The sequence below is a fragment of the Haliaeetus albicilla genome, chromosome 29 (genome assembly GCF_947461875.1).
Source record: "Haliaeetus albicilla chromosome 29, bHalAlb1.1, whole genome shotgun sequence".
In the NCBI taxonomy this organism is placed as follows: Eukaryota; Metazoa; Chordata; class Aves; order Accipitriformes; family Accipitridae; genus Haliaeetus; species Haliaeetus albicilla.
The window spans coordinates 5621490-5631997 of NC_091511.1; positions in this window are offsets into that span (position 1 = coordinate 5621490).

Here is a 10508-nt window from a genome sequence, read left to right on the forward strand (position 1 = left end):
GTGGTGGGGGGGGGGATGGGGAGACATCAAACATGGTGGGTGGGGAGACATGAGATGATGGATGGATGGACATCAGACATGGTTGGATGGTTGGATGGATGGATGGATGGATGGACATCAAACATGGTGGATGGATGGATGGATGGAAGGATGGACATCAAACATGGCTGGATGGTTGGATGGATGGATGGATGAATGGATGGATGGATGGATGGGGAGACATTAGATGAAGGATGGAAGGATGGACATCAAACATGGTGGATGGATGGGTGGGGAGACATGAGATGATGGATGGGTGGACATCATACATAGTTGGATGGTTGGATTGATGGATGGATGGATGGATAGATGGATGGACATCCAACATGGTTGGATGGTTGGATGGTTGGATGGATGGATGGATGGATGGATGAGGAGACATTAGATGAGGGATGGATGGATGGACATCAAACATGGTGGATGGATGGATGAAAGGATGGACATCAAACATGGTGGATGGATGGGTGGGGAGACATGAGATGTTGGATGGATGGACATCAAACATAGTTGGATGGTTGGATTGATGGATGGATGAAAGGATGGACATCAAACATGGTGGATGGATGGGTGGGGAGACATGAGATGTTGGATGGATGGACATCAAACATAGTTGGATGGTTGGATTGATGGATGGATGGATGGATGGACATAAACATGGTGGGTGGATGGATGGATGGATGGATGGACGGACATCAAACATGGTTGGATGGTTGGATTGATGGATGGATGGACATCAAACATGGTTGGATGGTTGGATTGATGGATGGATGGACATCAAACATGGTGGATGGGTGGATGGATGGATGGATGAGGAGACATTAGATAGTGGATGGATGGATGGATGGATGGACATCAAACATGGTGGATGGATGGATGGATGAGAAGACATCAAACGTGGTGGATGGGTGGATGGACAGATGGATGAGGAGACATTGGATGGATGGATGGATGGACATCAAACATGGATGGATGGATGGATGGGGAGACATTAGATGATGGATGGACATCAAACAAGGATGCATGGATGGATGAGAAGACATCAAATGTGGTGGATGGGTGGATGGATGGATGAGGAGACATTAGATGGTGGATGGATGGATGGATGGACATCAAACATGGTGGATGGATGGATGGATGGATGGGGAGATGTCAGATGGCTGGACACCAGACATGATGGATGGATGGGGAGCCATCAGACAGTTGGCTAGATCGGGAGACCTCGGGTAGGTGGACGGATGGACAGATGGACACCAGCCATGGCTGGATGAGGACACAAGAGGAAGAGGGATGGATGGATGGATGGATGGATGGGCGGATGGACAGGAGGGTTGGCTGGTGGGTGGATGAACAGATGGATGGATGGACAGACGGATGGGTGGGCAGATGGTTGGAGGAAGAGCTGGATGGACAGCTGTCGGCATGCATGATAGCCGGACAGACGGATGGACAGGGAGGAAGGGGAGGTTCCCCCACAACCTTGGGGGCAACATGGGGGAGTCGCACCCATGGGAGATGGAGGGAGAGACACGGGGCCAGGTGGAGAGGTGGGGGGAGACGGGTGGAGATGGGTGGAGAGGGACAGAGGTGGGCGGAGATGGCTGGAGAGGTGGATGGAGATGGATGGAGATGGACGGAGATGGCTGGAGATGTTTGGAATGGATGGAGATGGATGGAGATTGATAGAGAAGATTGGATAGATGGACGGAGATGGATTGAGATGGTTGGATAGATGGATGGAGATGGATGGAGATGGTTGGGGAGATGGACAGAGATGGATGGAGATGGATGGAGATGGATAGGGATGGTTGGAGAGATGGATGGAGATGGTTGGAGTTGGGTGGAGATGGTTGGATAGATGGATGGAGATGGATGGAGAAGATTGGGTAGATGGGTGGAGAGGGTTGGAGATGGTTGGAGATGGATGGGGATGGATGGAGATGGTTGGATAGATGGATGGAGATGGATAGAGAGGGATGGAGATGGTTGGATAGATGGATGGAGAAGATTGATAGATGGGTGGAGATGGATGGAGATGGTTGGATAGATGGTTGGGGAGATGGACGGAGATGGATGGAGATGGTTGGATAGATGGATGGAGAAGATTGATAGATGGGTGGAGATGGATGGAGATGGTTGGAGAGATGGTTGGGGAGATGGACGGATATGGACAGAGATGGATGGAGATGGATAGGGATGGTTGGATAGATGGATGGAGATGGTTGGAGTTGGGTGGAGATGGTTGGATAGATGGGTGGAGATGGATGGAGAAGATTGGGTAGATGGGTGGAGAGGGTTGGAGATGGTTGGAGATGGATGGGGATGGATGGAGATGGTTGGATAGATGGATGGGGAGATGGACGGAGATGGATGGAGATGGTTGGATAGATGGATGGAGAAGATTGATAGATGGGTGGAGATGGATGGAGATGGTTGGATAGATGGTTGGGGAGATGGACGGAGATGGATGGAGATGGTTGGATAGATGGATGGAGAAGATTGATAGATGGGTGGAGATGGATGGAGATGGTTGGATAGATGGTTGGGGAGATGGACGGAGATGGATGGAGATGGTTGGATAGATGGATGGAGAAGATTGATAGATGGGTGGAGATGGATGGAGATGGTTGGATAGATGGTTGGGGAGATGGACGGAGATGTATGGAGATGGATGGAGGTGGATGGAGATGGTTGGATAGATGGATGGAGAAGATTGATAGATGGGTGGAGATGGATGGAGATGGTTGGAGAGATGGTTGGGGAGATGGACGGATATGGACAGAGATGGATGGAGATGGATAGGGATGGTTGGATAGATGGATGGAGATGGTTGGAGTTGGGTGGAGATGGTTGGATAGATGGGTGGAGATGGATGGAGAAGATTGGGTAGATGGGTGGAGAGGGTTGGAGATGGTTGGAGATGGATGGGGATGGATGGAGATGGTTGGATAGATGGATGGGGAGATGGACGGAGATGGATGGAGATGGTTGGATAGATGGATGGAGAAGATTGATAGATGGGTGGAGATGGATGGAGATGGTTGGATAGCTGGTTGGGGAGATGGACGGAGATGGATGGAGATGGATGGAGATGGCTGGAGATGGATGAAGTGTTGGAGAACAGGCAGATGGACAACTATGGAACGGGATGGATGGACAGATGGATGGATGGACAGATGACCCAAGAGAGGAGTGCCTGCAAGGGGCGGATGACGGACACGCGTCCTGAGGCTGCAGGGCACGTCCCACCCTCCCACCCCCCAACCTCACCCCACCCAGGTCCTCTGTGGGGCTGAGGGATGAGGACGTGGGTGGAGAAGGGGTCGGGCGCAGATGGTTGGCTGGATGGACGGAGGCGTGGTCGGACAGACGGTTGGGTAGATGTGTGGATGGAGCGAGGGTGGGACAGCAGGACAGAGGGGTGAGGGACAGGAGGACACCGAGGACGGGCAGAGGGACAGGCAGCTGCCGGACGCTCACCCTCTTCCTCCTCCTCCCAGATTTCAGCCTGCCCGAAGACTTCTGCTACGCCGACCCCGAGAAGTCCAACGGGTCCTGGGACACCATCGCCGTCTTCATCACCCTCTTCCTCCTCAGCGTCTGCTACAGCGCTACCATCACCCTCTTCAAGGTGAGGTGGGGAGGGTGGGAGGAGAAGAGTTGGAGGTCCCAGGGATGGACGGGGGGGGCTGGATGGATTGATAGATAAAAGGACGGATGGATGGATGGATGGATGGATGGACGGACTAGATGGACGGGTAGGTGGACAACTAGATGGGTGGGTAGACGGATGGATGGTTGAGTAGAAGATGGACAACTAGATGGTTGGGTAGATGGATGACTAGATGGAAGGATGGATGGTGGGATGGAAAGATGGCTGGAAGGTTGGGTGGATGGAGAGATGGATGGTTGGGTGGATGTTCGGCTGGTTGGTTGGGTAGATGGACAATTCGATGGTTGGCTTGAGGGTTGGGTAGATGGATGACTGGATGGATGGATGGTAGGATGGGTAGATGGATGTGTAGATGGATGGATGGATGGACGGTTGGGTGGATGGATGGTTGGTTGGATGTTTGGCTGGTTGGTTGGGTAGATGGACAACTCGACGGTTGGCTGGACGGTTGGGTAGATGTATGACTAGATGGATGGTGGGACAGGTAGATGGATGATTAGATGGCTGGATGGTTGGGTAGATGGATGTGTAGATGGATGACTAGATGGATGGTGGGACAGGTAGATGGATAATTAGATGGCTGGATGGATGGACAGTTGGGTAGATGGATGGTTGGGTGTATGTTTGGCTGGTTGGTTGGGTAGATGGATGTGTAGAGGGATGACCAGATGGATGGATGGTGGGACGAGGAGATGGATGATTAGTTGCCTGGATGACTGGATGGTTGGGTAGATGGATGACTAGATGGTTGGCTGGATGGGTGGGTAGATAGATGTCTAGATGGATGACTAGGTGGATGGATGGATGGTTGGGTAGATGGATGGATGGTTGGGTGGATGTTTGGCTGGTTGGTTGGGTAGATGGATGTGTAGAGGGATGACCAGATGGATGGATGGATGGTGGGACGGGGAGATGGATGACTAGATGGTTGGGTGGATGTTTGGGTAGATGGATGGTGGCATGGATGGTTGGGTAGATTGATGCGTAGATGGATAGATGGATGGATGGATGGTTGGGCAGATGGCTGGCTGGTTGCCTGGCTGGTTGGGTAGATGGATGGGTAGGTGGACAACTAGGTGGATGGCTGGATGGTGGGATGGGTAGATGGATGGTTGAGTGGATGTTTGGCTGGTTGGTTGGGTAGATGGATGTGTAGATGGATGACTAGATGGATGGATGGATGGTAGGACAGGTAGATGGATGATTAGATGGATGGATGGTGGGACGGGTAGATGGATGATTAGATGGCTGGATGGTTGGGTAGATGGTTGGGTAGATGGACGTGTTGATGGATGATTAGATGGATGGTGGGACGGGTAGATGGATGGTTAGATGGCTGGATGGCTGGATGGTTGGGTAGATGGATGTGTAGATGGATGACCAGATGGATGGATGGATGTTGGGATGGGGAGATAGATGATTAGATGGATGGATGGATGGGTAGGTGGATGTTTGGGTGGATGTTTGGCTGGTTGGTTGGGTAGATGGACGACTAGATGGTTGGCCGGATGGTTGGGTGGATGGATGGGTGGATGGACAACTAGATGGATGGATGGATGGTGGGACAGGTAGATGGATGATTAGATGGTTGAGTAGCTGGATGGTTGGGTGGATGTTCGGCTGATTGGTTGGGTAGCTGGACAACTCAATGGTTGGCTGGAGGGTTGGGTGGATGGATGTGTAGATTGATGACTGGATGGACGGATGGATGGTGGGATGGGTAGATGAACGATTAGATGGTTGGGTGGATGGTTGGATGGATGAATGGATGGTTGGGTGGATGGATGGACAACTAGATGGACGGATGGATGGTGGGACGGGGAGATGGATGACGATGGTTGGGTAGATGTTTGGGTAGATGGATGGTGGCATGGACGGTTGGGTAGATCGACGCGTAGATGGATGGATGGATGGTGGGATGGATAGATGGGTGGTTGGGCAGATGGGTGGATGGTTGGCTGGCTGGTTGGGTAGATGGATGGGTAGATGGACAACTAGGTGGATGGATGGATGGTGGGACGGGGAGATGGCCAGGTAGACGGTTGGGTGGATGGTGGGCTGGACAGACAGCAGGACGGCTGGATGGACAACTAGATGGCTGGCTGGTTGGTTGGACGGTTGGGTAGATAGATGGATGGTCGGATGGGTGGTCACCACACCCAAGTCCCCTGAGGTGCCATGCCCTGAACACGCCCCCTCCCCCCTCCCCCACCTGCAGGTCAAGTGGCTCCTCTCCACTGTCATCCAGCTCAAGCAGGGCCCCGCCCGCGACTACAAGAACGTCATCCAGCGTGTGGTCTAGGGGGGGCGTGTCCCCCCCGGGGAGGTGACACCGGGGGGGGCGGGGCCACCTCTCCCATTGGCTGCTTGCACTGAGTGACAATAAACCCCCGCGCCCGGCAAAGGGGGAGGGGCTAGGAAAGGGGGGGAGGGGCGGGGGGGTCGCGCATGGGGAGGAGAACGGGGCGCAGGCGCGCACGGAGACGTTGCACGGGCGGCACGCGCGTGCACAGAGAGGAGAGACGGGGTGCGCGCGTGCACGGGGAGGACGTTGCACAGACGTTGCACGTGTGCACGGAGATGATGCGTGGGTGCACGCGTGCGCGGGGAGGAAGACGGGCTGCAGGCGTGCACGGAGGGGACCTTGCACGGATGCACACGCGTGCACGGAGAGGACGATGCACAGATACTTGCATGCACGGAGAAGAAAACGGGGTGCGCGCGTGCACGGGGATGACATTGCACGGACGTTGCACGCATGCACAGAGAAGAAAACACGGTGCACGCACGCACAGAGAGGACGTTGCACGGTTGCATGGAGACGATGCGTGGGTGCATGGAGAGGCCGTCGCATGAAAAGACGGGGCGCATGTATGCACGGAGAAGACGTCGCACGGGTGCACGCGCGCACGGGGAGGACGTTGCACGGAGGTGTGCATGCACGGGGAGGAAAAACGGGGTGCAGACGCGCACGGAGGGGACGTTGCACAGAGGCACGCGTGCACGGCGAGGAAAAACGGGGCGCACGGGGTGGCCGACGCCTGGGTGCTCGCACTGGGTGCAGGGAGACCGAGGGTGGTGGAGGTCTCCTCACCTCCGTGACGGGTGGCAGATGTTTCCTGTCCCATCCCAAGGGCGTCGCGTGGGGCCTCAAGGTAGCACCCGGGGGTGGGTGGCACCCCTGGGGGGGGGGAGGGGGAGGGGGAGGGGGGGAGGAGGGGGCCGTGATGACCGGGCAGCAGCCACCAGGTCTACCCATGGGGGGGGTGTGAAGGGGGGGGCCACCAGGTCTCCCCAGTGCAAACTGGCCACCAGGTCTACCCAGGGGAACTGGGTACCAGGTCTACCCAGTGGGAACAGGACATCAGGTCTACCCAGGGAACTGGCCACCAGGTCTACCCAGTGGGAACAGGACATCAGGTCTGCCCAGGGAACTGGCCACCAGGTCTCCCCAGTGCAAACTGGCCACCAGGTCTACCCAGGGGAACTGGGTACCAGGTCTACCCAGTGGGAACAGGACATCAGGTCTACCCAGGGAACTGGCCACCAGGTCTACCCAGTGGGAACAGGACATCAGGTCTGCCCAGGGAACTGGCCACCAGGTCTACCCAGTGTGAACTGGCCACCAGGTCTACCCTGAGTGACCTGGCTGCCAGGTCTACCCAGGGCAACTGGCCACCAGGTCTACCCAGTGAGACCTGGCTGCCAGGTCTACCCAGGGCAACTGGCCACCAGGTCTACCCACAGCAACTGGCCATCAGGTCTGGTCTGAGTGAACTGGCCACCAGGTCTACCCAGTGAGACCTGGCTGCCAGGTCTACCCAGGGCAACTGGCCACCAGGTCTACCCACAGCAACTGGCCATCAGGTCTACCCAGTGAGACCTGGCCACCAGGTCTTCCCAGTGCAAACTGGGCACCAGGTCTACCCAGTGGGAACGGGCCAACAGGTCTACCAGAGGTGGGGGGGAGGAGGAGGGGGGGAGTGGGGGGAGCAGGGTGGGGTGAGCTGTCTCTTTTCCCCAGAAAACCCGCCGATTTAGAGCAAAGCCACCACATTTGAGCATTATTTGCATCTGCCCAACCGCTTCGCTTCGTTTCACCCGCTATAGCGCTAAAATCCCCCTTTTTCCCCTGGTTTCGGCCACCGAACCCGTCCGCTTCCCGCCAGTGGCCTCCTGCTGCGAAAAGTCGCTATTTTCGGCTCCTTCAGCTCAAAGTTGTTGAGTTTATTCCCCGGGTCGTCCTCAAAAGCTGCGCCGACACCTGGCGCTACGAAAATACCGAATTTCTGGCAGAAAAAAAATCTGCGTTTTGTGGAAACGACCCTTATTTCATGGGGAAAGTACCCATTTTGTGGTAAAAAAGTGCCTCATTTTATGGAAAGAAAACTTATTTTATAGGAAAAAACCTCATGCTATGGTTAAAAACCCCTCAATTTATGGTAAACCCCCTCAATTTATGTAAAAATACCCTCATTTTATGGTCAAACCCCCTCATTTTATGGTAAAAACACCCCCTTGATTTATGGAAAGAACCCTCATTTTATGGTAAAGAAAACCCTCATTTTCTGGGAAAAAAAAGTCCCTCATTTTATGGAAAACCACCTCATTTTATGGAAAAAATTATCATTTATGGAAACAAAAACTCATTATATGAAAAAAACCTAATATTATGGTAAAAAAAATCTCATTTTATGGGAAAAAAACTCATTTTATGGTAACACACCCCCCCCCTCATTTTATAGAAAACACCCTCAAGTTATGGTAAAAACCACCTCATTTTATGGTAAAAAAAACCCTCATTTTATGGGAGGAAAAAAAAATCTTTTTATGGAAGCCTCCCTCATTTTATGGAAAAGAGTCTCATTTTATAGAAAAAACACTTAATTTATGGAAAAAAACCCCTAATTTTATGGTTAAAACCCCCTCATTTTCTGGTAAAAAAAGCCCTCATTTTATGGTAAATAATCTGTCATTTTATAGTAAAAAGAAATAATTTTATGGTAAAAAAATCATTTTATGGTAAAAAATCTCATTGTACAGAACAAAAACTCATTTTATGGTAAAAAAAGTCTTCATTTTATGGTAAATAAATGCTTATTTTATGGAATATAACTCTTCCATTTATGGACACACACACCCCCCCCCCCTCATTTTATGAAAAAAAAACTTATTCCATGGGAAAAAATACTCATTTTATGGTAAAAAACCCCCTCATTTTATGGTAAAAAAACCCCTCATTTTATGGTAAAAAAAATTCATTTTACAGAAAAAAAAACCCCTCATTTTATGGTAAAAAAACAAACAAACAAACAAACAAACAACTTATTTTATGGAAAACCACCTCATCTTATGAAAAAAGAATCTCATTTTATGGAAAAAAAAATTATGACAAAATCCTCTTATCTTATGGTAAAAAACACCCTCATTTTATGGTAAAAATGCCTCTTTCTATGGTAAAAAAATCTCATTTTATGGAAAAAACCCTCTTCTTATGGAAACCTCACCTCATTTTATTGAAAAAAAACCCTCATTTTATGGTAAAAATACCTATCATTTTTTTGGTTAAAAAAGCCCTCATTTTATGTAAATAAATGCTCATTTTATGGAAAAAAACCTCATTTTATGGAAAAAAACCCCTCATTTTATGGTAAAAAAAATCTCATTTTACAGAAAAAAAGACTCATGTTATGGTAAAATAACCCCCATTTTATGGAAAACCCAATCATTTTATGGAAAAAAATCTCATTTTATGGAAAAAACCCTCATTTTATGGACACCCCCTGCCCCCCATTTTATGTTTAAAACCCCCTCATTTTATGGAAAAAACCCTCATTTTATGGAAAAAAACTTCATTTTGTGAAAAAAAAACCACCCTTCATTTTATGGGGAAAAAAATCCTCATTTTATGGTAACACACCCCCCCCCCCCTCATTTTATAGAAAACACCCTCAAGTTATGGTAAAAACCACCTCATTTTATGGTAAAAAAAACCCTCATTTTATGGGAGGAAAAAAAAATCTTTTTATGGAAGCCTCCCTCATTTTATGGAAAAGAGTCTCATTTTATAGAAAAAACACTTAATTTATGGAAAAAAAACCCTAATTTTATGGTTAAAACCCCCTCATTTTCTGCTAAAAAAAGCCCTCATTTTATGGTAAATAATCTGTCATTTTATAGTAAAAAGAAATAATTTTATGGTAAAAAAAAATCATTTTATGGTAAAAAATCTCATTGTACAGAACAAAAACTCATTTTATGGTAAAAAAAGTCTTCATTTTATGGCAAATAAATGCTTATTTTATGGAATATAACTCTTCCATTTATGGACACACACACACCCCCCTCATTTTATGAAAAAAAAAACTTATTCCATGGGAAAAAATACTCATTTTATGGTAAAAAACCCCCTCATTTTATGGTAAAAAAAATTCATTTTACAGAAAAAAACCCCTCATTTTATGGTAAAAAAACCCCAACTTATTTTATGGAAAACTGCCTAATCTTATGAAAAAAAAGAATCTCATTTTATGGAAAGAAAAAAAAAATGACAAAATCCTCTTATGGTAAAAAGCGCCCTCATTTTATGGCAAAAATGCCTCTTTCTATGGTAAAAAAATCTCATTTTATGGAAAAAAACCCTCTTCTTATGGAAACCTCACCTCATTTTATTGAAAAAACCCCTCATTTTATGGTAAATAAATGCTCATTTTATGGAAAAAACCCTCATTTTATGGTGGAACCCTCTCATTTTCTCGTAAAAAAATCTCATTTTACAGAAAAAAAACCCCTCATTTAT